At 33.4% G+C, this 12,626-nt stretch overlaps 1 protein-coding gene across 1 annotated transcript in view; it reads right to left on the bottom strand.

The window, feature by feature from the left end:
- LOC139527390 (mucin-22-like) overlaps window positions 1–3,981 on the bottom strand; it is a 46,377-nt gene extending 42,396 nt beyond the window's left edge. Inside the window, exon 1 of the mRNA XM_071322806.1 lies at window positions 3,776–3,981. The gene's annotated coding sequence lies outside the window, so the exon portion shown is untranslated. The remainder of the gene's footprint in view (window positions 1–3,775) is intronic.
- Window positions 3,982–12,626: the final 8,645 nt, after the last annotated feature.

Below are 12,626 nucleotides of genomic sequence, written 5' to 3'. Positions count from 1 at the left end.
TATTGTGGACTTCTAGTTTAGAAAAATTAAATGAATTTATAAATTTAATCAATGATATCAACAAAAGTATTCAGTTCACTATGGAATTTAGCGATAAACAATTACCATTTCTAGATATCTTGATAATGAAAAAAGATACAGAAATTGAAATCGATATCTATACTACTAAACGAAAAGACCTCATTTTGTGTGTCGCTTCTTTTCCTTCCACAATAAATTAATCATCATGCCTCTGTGTCCTATAGGTACCATATATTGTCGCATTTGTCATCCATTCTTTTGACTATTCAGTTTGGGTTATTTTGGGAGAAAAACGAAATAAAACTGCGTCCGGATATTTTTCCGTCATTGGACGAAAGTTTAAGTCAGACTAGACATCCGGTTTGCGTTCTCAGTGTACTTTGTACATACCAAATACTATGAATAACGTGTATTTGCTATCTGCTATCATTTTCAAGTTAACTATCTATCCACGGCGGTCACTGAGTTTATTAAATAGAGAGGTTCTATATAATATGCCAATGACCGCCGTGGATCGATTAGTAAATTGAGAGTTGATAGTTAAAAGCAAATACACTTTATTTATAGTAATGTATGTTCATAATATACAGCCGGATAAACGCTTACATTATTGAAATCAATATAAGAGTAATTATAGGAGTTTCTGAGGGAAAAAAGTTGGAGCCGGGCTAGAAAAACAATAGTCATGTCCCTAAGTACCTATATCATTTTATACCTTTTCTGAAATTCTTCAGTCATAAAATCTCTTACAAAAATTCATCGGGTCACTAAGTATATTAAATAGAGAGGGTCTATATAATATATCATTGACCGCCGTTGATTGATTAGTTAACTTAGAATTGATAGTTAAAAGCAAACACACTTTATCTATAGTAATGCATGTTCATAACATACTAAACGTATGTTCATATTGAAATAAATAGGAAACAAAACAAAAATGGAAATTTTGGGAAAAAAGGAGAAGGGGTTAAAAAAATATTGTCCTGTCCCCAAGTATCTATAACTTTTTATCAGCTTTCCTGAAATATTCTCAAGTCATTAATTTGTTTTACAAAAATCCATCCAACAAAACTTTACACACTTTCAACCACCCTTGGATGCCCGCGGGTGTGTTCTAGCATTTATCATCCTTGCTTAAAGTATTTGAGCTTGGGTTATATTGGGAGGAAAACGAAAATAAATGCGTCCACATATTGTTTCCGTCATCGGACTGACTTTTTGAGAAATATAAAAACTCCCGCTGCCCTATAGGCCTGTTTTGAAATTAAACATAATTTGAATTAGTCCTTGAGACAGAACAATTTTTTTTGCGTTTTTCTGTATACTATAGATAGAGTTGTCACTGAAATATTTCTGTATCTTCATACACAGAGGCGGATTTAGGGGGGGGGGGGGGGCTTGGGGCAGGGGTCTCGCCCCCCTTTTTTTTAGAAAAAAAATGGTTGCTTATATAGGGAATTGCTGAAGCGTGACTGGAGCGGGGCCCCCTCCAAGGCAGTCAGTGGGTCCCCATTTATGAAAATTTTTAGATTCGCCACTGATACATATATACTATAAATAAATTGTATAAATTTGCTATAATTTACTGTAAATTCCAATAGTTTACTGGGATGACTTAATATTATCAGTGACCGTTTTATATAGTAACTATAGTATATGTATATGTATGTTCATAGTATACAGAAAAACAGAAAGAATAAAAATCGGTATGTGGAAAAAAGGGGGAGGGAAAAAAATGTGCCCAGTCCCAAACGGTACTTTTGACTTTTGATACCTCTCCTGGAATTCTCCAGTTATATTTTTTTTACAGTTTACATACGCTTTATTTCCCCGCGATTTCGCGGGTGTGTTCTAATTAACTTTAAACCGACAGACTCTAAACAATATTTACTTTGCAATTCTTGTCACCCAAAGCACACAAGAACAAACATACCGTTCAATTTGGCGAGAAGAATATGTATTATTGTCTCCAGTATTGAATTGAGAAATAAAAGACTCGAAGAACTTAACGAAATACTATTATATAGACGATATCCAAAAACTTTGATTGATAATGGAGTAAAACGTGCAAAGGCTATAAATATTCATGAACTAAGAAGACCGAAAAACACAGTAATTGATACGAATCAAATGTTACCATACGTCTCATCGTATAACCCATGAAATACAGAGGCGTATACCATAATATATCAAAATGTACCAACTATGATGAAAGATCAAAGAATGAAAAAAACCCTTGCTACACAGAAAATTATAAAGAGTAAAACATGTAAAAGACAGTCAAAATCCTTGAAGAAATTACTCACCAGCGCGAAATTAAGCAAAGATGATACAATTCCTTCTGTAAAAAAATGCGGACGTTCAAATTAATATATTAGTCAAAATATTATGGAAGGACAGTCATATGAATTTAAATCAGGAGAGATTTTCACTATTAAAAACTCTTTTACGTGTGCATCGAGCAATTTAATTTATGTCATCAAATGTAATGGGTGTAAAAAAGGATTATATTGGACAAACAGAAAACACTTTACCGAAAAGATTTACTGTTCACCGTCAACAAATCCGACATAAAGAAATTAAGATGATTTACGTAAGAGAACACCTGGATTTATGCGCTAGAACCAAATCACCCAAATACTATGTTTTCCCATTTTACCAATGTGACGACCAATTCACCGAAGAAATGAGAATTAATAAAGAAAATATGTTTATACAGAAGTACAAACCAAGCCTTAACAGATAAGACGTTACTTTTGTAAGGGTTACGTTCCTTTAATGCATTGTTATAGACTTATTATCGTGACGTTACGTTACCGTTAGTTACATTCATCCATGATCATCACAAAGATGTGAAACCGGTTGGAGAAAAATGTAGAGAATAAAAGGACTTTTAGAGCATTTTGAAATTTAATTTTATTTATATAAAAAAATACTATATATATATATATGTGTGCGTGTGTGTGTGTGTGACTGTTGATAAATATGGTGTTGAAATAATATTATGCTTATTGTGAAATTTTGCTTTAAATTGCTTTAATACATACATATATAATTTTAAATTGTTGTTGAAATTCCCAGTTCCATAAATTGATAAAATACAATATATAGACACAAAAAAATAGGTCTAGTTTGGTTAAGACTTGGTCGAGTATAGTACAGACTAGATCGAGTATGGTTGAGACTAGGTTAACCATGGTTCAGACTAGGTCGAGCATGGTTCAGACTCGTTTAAAATGGTTAAGTACAAGTTCAGACTATCAAGTATGGTTTAGACTACAGTCGAGTATTATCAAGTAAATCTCAGACTAATTCAGACTTGTCGAGTAGAAATCAGTACATTTCAGACGTTTACAGGTTTGTAGTGAAGGTACAGTGCTTATTATTTAAGACGCCAGACGCGCGTTTCATCTATATACGACTCATCAGTGACGCTCAGGTCAAAAAAGTTAGAGAGCCAAACAAGTTTAAAGTTAAAAAGAATTAATGACCTAAATTCCAGAAATTAAGATTACCTTAGCCTTGGATAAGAAATCCTTAGTATTTCGAATAATTCATACTTTTGCAAACAGTAAACTTATAAAAATGACCACACATTTGATATTCATGTCAAAACCGAGGTGCTGACTATCAATATAGTTATAGATACTGCCATTTTTCGTCGAACGCTATGACAAGATAACTTTTAAAGTACCAGGTGTCCATGTCAACAATGCTTTAAATTCTCTTTTTTCATTATAATTTTATCACTTACCATTTAACCATATTGGATTATATGTTCCACAATGAAAAATACCGGGAGCATAAGTAGGAATGCCATCCCCATTTACACTTTTAATTCGATACCAATTATGTTCTAATCTATCGTCAGTGATGGGTAGATCTAACGATACATCTGTTTCATATCCTGCTGACCTCTTCTCTTGGTGTCGAATTACCTTGTACTTGGTACATTCCTTTACTGAAGAAAACACACTACATGTATATTATTGTTTTTACTAATAAACAACTAATAAATATTCACCGAGACATCTTATGAATATAAGTTTTCTTTTTAAAGGAGATTTGACTTCGTATACCATTGAAAGATAATACTATTTGTGAACTGCTTTTGAGTTCCATCATCTGCTGTTAAAAACTTGAGAAAAACTAGATAATAGAAGTCATTACTGTAAAGCAAAAGAGAAACTTGAATAAAACTTAAGGACTGATCTTACTCAAGGTGTAAAGCTTTATGATAAATTAGAAAAATATATATCCTGATGAATATCAACTACCTTTCCCCATGTGATATTGGAAAAACGAACAAAAGAAATACAAATACTAATGATAGCATACGCTAAATATATATTTTTTTAATAACATATGGAATATTTTATCAAAAGTAAACACAAAGGTAAAACATGCTACACAGAGGAACAAGTAAGCACTATTCTAGAGTGTCTTATTGGCAACAAATTTGTTGAATTTGGAGGTAACTCTTTTTAACAGTGTGTTCGCATTCCTATTTCTACATGAATCGGTGCTCCGTCAGGAACTTGGCAAAAACGAGAACATCAAAGGATGCCTGATCATTTAATTCGACATTCACATATATTGATGATGTTTTTTCCATTAACAAACCATTAACAAACCAAACTTTTCTGAATTGGTTCAATTAATTTATCAGTATAAAGAATCAGACACGGCCACATATGGCTCATTTTTGGATTAAAAACGTGAATTTGACATAAGAGGTCATCTCAGTGCCAGCATCTATGACAAACGATCTTTATTTCGAAACTATCAATTTCCACCCCCTTAGTAGCAATATACAAACTTCATCTGCATATGGGATATATATTTCCCAATGGATTCGATATGCGAGACCTTTCAGCTGTTACTCAAACTTTGTAAAACATCATCATTGTTTGAGCAGAAAGTGGATGAACCAAGGTTATATCAAGAAAAGTTTCGGAAGATACAGAAACAATGTTGATAAATATTCCGTATCACCTTCTTAAATATTACACGATGGTTTTGAAGTACATTTTAGAGATACTGACGCTGTTTGTCAGCTTAATAATGTGTTTTAAATTTTTTTTTTGTTTTTTTTTGTAATCTATTAATTGTATAGTACTGCAATCAGAGTTCATTTTTTTAAAACTTTAATGTTCCGGAAGAGCACATACCCAAATTATATATCGATGGAAAGAGAAAAACGTATACAATAAAAAAAAGATTGGTCGTGAAAATCCAGAGTGGTCACATTTTTGTGAAATTAAGGTCAAAGGTCAGACCTCAAAATATCACAAGGACAAAAAGGAGATATTTATTTAAAAGTATGCTAGCCTATAAAAGCGGTTCAATCATAAGCCTATACTATAAACGATGTTAAAATGACAAATTTGACTATTTATATGAAGAGCTGCCATTACTAAAAGGCGTTGATCTGGAACCTTTTGATGTTTTTCCATTTATGACACAGCAAAATGAGAGGTTGCCCTGACCTTTTCACATTCATAAACTTTTACATTGCTTATACTTTTTCACAACAGTATATTACTAATTTTTTTATATTCTAAACTATTAAACACCAGCTTATCAAATTATTTCAGAATTTTTTTCTATTTTTGAAAAAAAAAAAAAATTCAATCACTAAAACAGTGTTTTTAATTTTGCATGTAAACAGTTGTGTATTTTGTGAAAATTAATATATAGTTATAGATAAACACATATTGTGTATTTGCAAAGTCTGGACAGATCAGTTATTACACAAAAAAATACCATAGTCAACCGAGGCGACTGCATAAGTGTGACTTGCATTGATTTAGCGTTTGTTTGAGTGTAAAACACAATCAGTTCGGTGCATGAACATTATATTAGTGTGATTAATCTGGTAAAAACGTGTAGACTCATAACTTTTGAGGGAAGTAATGGAAAATAATACAATGTAATGCCAATTTGCTAATGTTGTTATTTAAAAATCAATCATGACCCTTATATAACTTGTCTTTTAAAAGCGACATACAATAGCTCAAGTATTCATTAAATAGGGATATGAATCAATCTCTTCGTCATCATATGCGGATTCATTACGCGTATAAGCCTTAGATACTCTACTCTTTTTGACACGAACAAGATCGGCGCAAGACAGAGTTTGTTCAGAGCAAACACAGAGCACAAAGATTTACGTTTGCAGGTACAAAATTAATCTTATAAATATTCTGGTGACAATTGCCCTATGAAAAATGTTTGGGTTTATCAATTTTGTCTTCCCGGTCGAATTTTTGAAAGAATTCGGAACACGATCAGGACCTCCTTTACCTGAAGTATAATGAAACAGCCACTAACGATGATGCACTGTCAGTCAATTGAAAAGTGTTATCTTGACCTCTATTAATTTTCATCTGATGCATTCAGGAAGCAATTGTGGATTGATAATAAAATTGAGAATGGAAACGGGGAATTTGTCAAAAAGAAAACAATCCGACCATAGAGCAGACAACAGCCGAAGGCCACCAATGGGTTTTCAATGCAGCGAGAAATCTGAAAGTCTGCTCGTACCATGGAATGAAACTTTCCGTACTATCAATTGTCTTCGTATTGGTGACTATATTGTCAGCACCTTTTTGTATCAAACATTGCCTTTGGTTTCAATCCCATCTGGAGCGTAAATACCATCTTGATTCGGTCAAACTCGTGCATGACAATGCCTGTTAGTATAGTCTTACATCTGCATAGGAAACACAAAAGCCACGCGAGTTAGAGTATAACAGAACAAACAACATTTTCCAAAAGATCAAAAAAGTGAAAAAGTATATTTAAACAAAACGCATTTGACTAACAGGTCGAACAACTGATGTTCTTTAACCCTGCTGACTGTCATTGGCGATTGCCAAAGCCCAGGTGGTCGTGTGGTCTAGCGGGACGGCTGCAGTGCAGGCGATTTGGTGTCACGATATCACAGTAGCATGGGTTCGAATCCCGGCGAGGGAAGAACCAACAAATTTGCGAAAGCAAATTTACAGATCTAACATAGTTGGGTTGATGTTTAGACGAGTTATATATATATCAAATCTCTCAAAAATAAATTAACTTATCCTAGAAGATGTATATAATTACATCGAAACTATCAAATGTATTGTTAAGGAAAATATAAATGGTGGAGCTGATTGACGAATAGGAAATTTCCGTATTTAAAAAAGGTACAAATGATGTTTTTATTTTTGAGTTTTTGACAAAATTGTTTGGAATTTGCCAGACAAAATTTCCATGCAGTATTGAAATAATATGTTCTGTCCTCTCAAATGTAAAAAACTGTTTTTGAAAAATATTTTTTCTCGTTTTCATTGAAAAACGCGTTAAATTTCCATCTGAAAGTTTTACTCGGGAATGGTATTAAATATTTGTCTACATCATTCCGATGATCCTTGATGATATGTGCATCGAAAATATTTACGAAAATTAAGGGGTATCCCAATAAAGGGCTAACATACAAAATGTGACCATAGAAACTTTTAACGACCAGACGGAAATTTTAATATAGATATTATTCTATCATTGAAAACAATGTGTAGCCGTGTGTAATTCCGGAACATTAAACTCGTTAACGAAGCGTCTTTTTCGTAGTCAGATGAAGTACTACTACTGGTAAGTCAATTTTTTGGCAATACCTATTTGACGTTGCTCAATACTATAAATCCCCTCGTTGTTTTATTGTACGATGGTGTTTTGTTTTGTATTCTCGCAATACGATTTTGATTTCTATATGTTTTTTTTTTATTTCTTTGGTGACATATTTCACCGTGTAGAACGACACATGCGGGACGTCGGCTATGTTTGACACGGGGTGGCAATTTCGAAGCGAAGAAAAAATATCAAAGTAAGTTCAAGTATCAAAATTTCTTTTTTTAGAATTCTTAGTACCATATAATGTATTTCACAGAAGGAACTGAAACACAATATATTTCCTGCAAGCAGAAGCAGTCGTTTTTATTGTTCTGTTTTCTTAAACACCTCGCCCTAGTTTTTCGTGTTGCAGATTTTGAGGCTTCATATGCAAATGTTTGGATAAAAAACTACTTTAGACGACTTCCCCTCGTATCATTACTATAGAATTAAATTCCCATCATGTAATTTAATCAAATACCAACTTCTTACTTAAAATTAATTGGTTCATCAAAATTTAAAGAGGCGCTCGGGGTGTCAGCTTTTGTGTCTCAAAGGGTAGAGGTTTTTGGTAAAATATGAATAGTTTTGCATATAAATTGGTCTTATAAATCTGATACTTTTTAATCCAATCACATGTACTATACTATAATAACGCATCACAAACTGAAGGCAATTCATTTATAAGACATGTGTCTTTGATTTCATAAATAGTAAAAAATGACTCAAAATATTTTGCTATTAAACCGGAAAATGATTTCTTTAGTTTTCAGACACTATCATGGTCAGAAAAAAATCACAGCTGTGTCTTAATGCATTGAAACATGGAAGAAATTCACAGAGCAGACCTTCATATAAGATTTGGTCGATGCCACCAACAGTCAAACACCATCATTGGCATTACAGTTCTTCACCAGGTTCCTCTCAAAAGCATGTTGTTGAAGTATGATAGTATCTTATGGCTTGTAACTGCAAAATTAGTTCCTGTGTCTTGGGGATCGGCCATTCCGCGCTCACACACATTTTCTGTAATGGGTCCAATGCTTTTCTGTCCACCCATAAAACATAAAAAAATTACCGTAAAAAAGTCTGTAGACAGTTTTCAAAAACCTCTTTGTTGTTTCCGGATACCACATTTCCGATGCTATTCTTTTAGACATTAATCTGACCGTCTCCAGGAAAAGAACAAGAGAAATATTGTCTAAAGGAAATTTATTTTCTTTTATTCTTAACAGTTGGATAAAAGTTAGAAAAGTTTTTGAGATTTTGAATCGCTGTTTTGAAATCGTTAAGAATAGTAGTGTCATCGTCTTCAGGTCTCCTTGAAGATGTATTGTTATTTGATGATAAAGATGCCGGTGAGTGTTGCATTGGAGAGAGAAATCGAAATCGTTTTTGAGTCCGTGTTTTTTGCGGCGTGCACGAGCTCTCTTGAGAGGAACCTGGGGAAGAACTTTGATGCCAATGATAGAGTTTGACTGTTGCATGGTGACTGCGGCCAAATATTTTATGGAGGTCTGCTCTGTAAATTTCTTCCATGTTTCGGTGCATTAAGCCACAGCGGTGACTTTTTTCTGACCATGATAGTGACTAAAAAGGAAAATAAATCATTTTCCAGCTTTAAAACAAAATAGTTTGAGTAAATTTTTACTATTTATGAAATCAAAGGCACAAATGAAGTACCTTTAGTTTGTAATGTGTTATCATAATATAGTAGATGTGCTTGAATTAAAAAAATATCAGATAAAGACCGATTTTACATGCAAATCTATGCATATTTTAGTAACAGCCTCTACTCCTTGAGACCCAAAATCTGACACCCCGAGCGACACTATATAGTTTGATGAAAAGCTAGTTCTAAAACCAATCAATTCTAAGTAAGGAGCTGGCATTTGATTAAATTCCATGATTGGAATTTAATTCTATATAGATGATACGGGAGAAGTCGTTTAAAGACGTTTTATCCAGAAATTTGTATATGAAGCCTCAAAATCTGCAACACGAAAAACTAGTGCGAGGTGTTTGAGAAAACAGCAATAAAAACGACTGGTTCTGCTTGCAGGATATTAATTGTGATTCAGTCCCTTTCGTGCAATACATTATTTGGTACTAAGAATTCTAAAACAAAATTTGATACTTGAACTTACTTTGATATTTTTTCTTCGCTTCGAAATTGCCACCCCGTGTCAAACATAGCCGACACCCCGCATGTGGGGTTCTACGCGGTGTTTATTTTTACCTATTATGTTTTTGTTCAATCATCGTTGTCAATATGTTTTTACATTTTATATTGAATTGTATGCTACTGTTTTGCTAGCTATACAACCACGTTTTCTGTTGGTATATGACAGTTGTTTTCCATTAGTCTGCAGATGTGTGTGAGCTTTCATTTTGTAATTTGATTAAGCCCCAGCCACACTGTCACGTTTCGGCTATCCCGTTTTGCTACGTTTTCATACATAGCGAATTGTATTGATCCGTACTAAACACGGCTATATACATAGCTATGCGTTGATTGATATGTGATCGATCCCGTTTGTAGTTGTCTGCAAAATACAAACGTGACTAAAAACAAAAACGTAGTTGGAACGGAGAAAAGCGCAGTAAAACGTAGAAGGAACGTTGAGATACGTATAAGAAACGAACCCGATACGTACTAAAACGTATTTGATTCGAATCACTCGGTGTGATTACGGTTTAGTACGTATCTGCCACGTTTCATGACTTTTTGTACGGTATATTACGCTTCATGGTACGCATTAAAGGACTCGACACCTCGTGATTTGTTTAACTTTTCTATACTTTTCTTTCTGTTTTTCATGTTCATCAATTTAACAAACACAGATCAGAATATGCTATAATAGTTCGCAACATGTTAGTCGCCCAGAGTACTGTGTCTTTCAAGTTTTTTTATGCCTAGAGAAAAAAAGTCTGTTAATCAAAAAAAGTTTTTTCTTTTCGTCATCTTATAATTTATCCAAGTGTTTTAAAATATTAGGTTTTTTTTCTGTCTTGAAAACAATGTTGAGAATACCAAGGGAATCGACTGTAACACAGGTTTGACTCTTCTTTGTTGTACAGTCACTTCCTGTATAACAGTTTTATTTCCCTTTTAACAAGACTTTGAGAAAATAACGCATATTGTGTTTGCTAATCTACTGCATCGTTCGTACATCTCTTAATTCGAAGCTTTTCTCCTTGATTTTCTGTAGTTACTTTTCTCCCTCTCTGCATCTCGGTTTTTTCTAAATTTTATTCTTTAGTGACGCTGTTTCATAGGTCAATGATCACATCGTAGTGAAACGTGATAATGCATAGAATAAACGTACAACCCCGTAGTAAAACGTGCGAAAACGTACTTTAATCGTGGTACTGACCCCTAGTAATACGTACTAAAACGTAGTTTATACGTAATGAAACGTATTTAAACTTGGTAGAACGTACCCCATATATTTACTTAAAAAACTAACAAAACGTAACAATACGTAGACATACGTATCAGAACGTGGAAAAACCCAGTAACACGTACGGACCGTTAAAAATTGACAACAAAATATATGAAACGTAACATTTCTAGCCGTACTAAAACCTAGCTGTCAAAACGTGACAGTGTGACTAGGGCTTAAAGGGAATTTTCATTTTGAATTTTCCTCGGAGGTCGGTACGCTTTGTTATTTTACTTTTAAAGTTATGTTTACAACCTGAAAATTGGTATATTTTAACGTCGATCATGGTTAACTTGTTAGAATATATGAGCTCTGCCATCGCATCTTGGTCATGTCTGGGAATAGCATACAGTCCTATGTTCCAATCTGTGAAATATATATAACTGTCGCTAATGTCAAATCCATATATAAAGTGAGACCAAGGTGATGCATCATATACTGTTCTGATGTCAGATCCATTAAGGAAAGCCGATTTTATTTGTGATCTAGTATTATCAGTCCAATAAAGTAGACCTTCGTCGAGATCTGAAATAAACAGATATTAAATTTTAATGAATTTACGTTCATCAAAATATATTTAAAGCTATTAATAAGAGTTTATGTTTTACTTTGTAATTTCTAGAATCATATAAATTTTACGTCGTCACGGATTACGGTGTCAAAATATCAGTTTGCTTAGCCTCACACTTCGGTTATTCATACATTTTTGTTATTTGTTGTCCTCTCTAGGAAAAGGCCGAATCATAAAATATAAAAATAAGGGGATGTTGTTTTATTACCAAGTAAACGATACACCACAATTCAACTAAAGTGGATGTAAACAACCGTTCTGTCTTCAACAGTGCGAAAACCTGTTACCGTATTGTCGGATATAAAAATATGAAGTAACTGAATTTATAATTCTGTGAATTTTCATGTGTATTGGATATTATAGGAGCACCTTATTACACAAAAAGGTGCAGTCTTCTGTTAATTTTATTGAAACTAAATAACCAAGTATGGAAAAATGTGAAATTCTTAAAACAATTCCATAATAGGACAAAAACTTCAACATTTGTGCAAACGTACCATGGATTTGGCTTACATCTTCAAAAGAATTGGTAACACTAAAAAGGTACGTTTTTTTCAAATCAAACTTCCCTATACATTATACAATGCGATGATTTCAGACATGGTCCATTTACTCTCAGTCATGCACATTTTTAAATCGTTCTTCTAGAACTGCTCATTTTATAGTGTATATAGTAATTTAATAAAAAAAAAAGAAGCTACACACAGGCACACCATTTATGGTGAACTTTTTAAAATTTTACCCAACATAATCTTGCCAATTGAACCACTTCTTGCTATAACTGTTTGTCTGTCAGTTCCATCGAGGCGACATTTTTTGATACCGTGATCACTGTATAGTTTGTAATATAAATATCTGGATAAAACAAAACATATGCTGATTTTTATAATGGCACTATGCACCTGCATACGGGGTATATATCTCCCAATTGATACGAT

Source organism: Mytilus edulis, chromosome 1, assembly GCF_963676685.1.
Source record: "Mytilus edulis chromosome 1, xbMytEdul2.2, whole genome shotgun sequence".
Lineage (NCBI taxonomy): Eukaryota > Metazoa > Mollusca > Bivalvia > Mytilida > Mytilidae > Mytilus > Mytilus edulis.
Note: the sequence above shows the minus strand (reverse complement) of the source record. Positions and strands in the feature narration are given on the sequence as shown.